We start from the raw sequence: 1937 nt of genomic DNA, 5'->3' as shown, positions 1-1937 counted from the left end.
TACTATTCGGTTAAAGCTGTGTATGTGGTAGATGCTGCTAAACATAAATGTGACAGTCAATCCTACTATTCGGTTAAAGCTGTGTATGTGGTAGATGCTGCTAAACATAAATGTGACAGTCAATCCCACTGTTCGGTTAAAACTGTGTATGTGGTAGATGCTGCTAAACATAATAAATGTGACAGTCAATCCCACTGTTCGGTTAAACTGTGTATGTGGTAGATGCTGCTGAACATAATAAATGTGACAGTCAATCCCACTGTTCGGTTAAAACTGTGTATGTGGTAGATGCTGCTGAACATAATAAATGTGACAGTCAATCCCACTGTTCGGTTAAAGCTGTGTATGTGGTAGATGCTGCTGAACATAATAAATGTGACAGTCAGTCCCACTGTTCGGTTAAAACTGTGTATGTGGTAGATGCTACTGAACATAATAAATAAATATAAGTATAATAGTACTGTCTATTGTATGTCCATGTAACTACTACCCTGAGTGTGGATGGATCTTCACCAAAATAGGTACATGCAAATTTTCAGTTCTGCCGTTTTTATGTGCATTTTTACCACTACTTCGCATCCTAAAGACGGATCTTCACCAATTTTGATACGAAGGTTCATTGGGTCTATGGGGAGGTACATACAAATTTCCAGTTTCACATTTTGTGTTTTGCAGGGTTTTTTTATTTTACAATTAGATATAAGGGAAGCAACTTTTCATGTCCTAAGATAACCTTTTCATTAATCATGAATTTACATGAATTCCGTTTAGGGGACGGGTACTCCAGCTAATTCATAATATTATTCATGGTGTAAAAAATCTAATAAAATAACTACTTAATTTATTGCTTACTGCGTACTTTTTCTTTGGGTGCAATGTAAATTGTCAGTCTATCTACCGTAGAATGTACTATGGATCGATTATTTACCAGGGTATACATAAAAAATCAAGACATAAGGTCGGACCCGACTGGGGCACTGTAAACAATATAATGTCAATTAAATCAAGGTAGCTCATTTGTAAGTCTGAGGGTTTATAACGCTAAAAACTAGGTTCGATACTTACTGTGAGCACAGCAAAGATAGCCCATTGTGTAGGCTTTGTTCTTAATAATAAAGAGTCGTCAACTGCGCAGTTCAAAATTCTTATGGTGCGTTTTATATAAAGAAACATTATTTGAAGCACTAAATGTGAAAATTTTTAAAGTTCATATTTATTAAAGCAAAAATTACCGTTATACAGGTAAAATATAACAAACATATTTAAAAATAATATGTACATTGTAAGTATACACAGAAAGATTTGAAAAAAAAAGTGTTTAAAAATCGTTATCACCGATTATAAGAACATTCATAAAGATATATGAAGAAAGTTTCAAATTAATAACGTTAAAGATATCTTTCTACTGTAGACTATCAAAGTAACAGTGTATATCTTAAAGATATCTTTCTACTGTAGACTATTAAAGTAACGGTGTATATCTATATGCAACTGGTTCCTATTTCTTAATTTGTTTTGATCACTAATCATAAATTAAAAAATGAATTCTCATTGTAAACTGCCCCCGCCCCCCAGTGGCACAGCGGAATGTTTGCGGATTTCCAACGCTAGAATCCGGGTTTCGATATGAGTGATGGGCAGAGAACAGATAGCTCATTGTGTAGCTTTGTGCTTAACTACAAACAAACAATGTAAACTATTCAAATGTACAATAAGGAATATTTAAACTAAGATTCCAACAACAAAGTTCACCAACAGAGACTAAGGTATTTTTTATTCAATTTTACTGAATTTTTATAGCGAAGTTAACGACATTGGAAAATATTGTTACAAACGACTTTAGCTACTGTATTTTTCGGAATATAAGAAGCACCCTTATTTTGAAGACAAAGTTTTTGGGGGAAAAAGCTACAGTCACATTTGAAAGATTTTTATTG

Source organism: Limulus polyphemus, unplaced genomic scaffold (assembly GCF_000517525.1).
Source record: "Limulus polyphemus unplaced genomic scaffold, Limulus_polyphemus-2.1.2 Scaffold1374, whole genome shotgun sequence".
Classification (NCBI taxonomy): domain Eukaryota; kingdom Metazoa; phylum Arthropoda; class Merostomata; order Xiphosura; family Limulidae; genus Limulus; species Limulus polyphemus.
The sequence above is the reverse complement of the archived record's forward strand: the minus strand, read 5'-3'. Positions refer to the sequence as shown.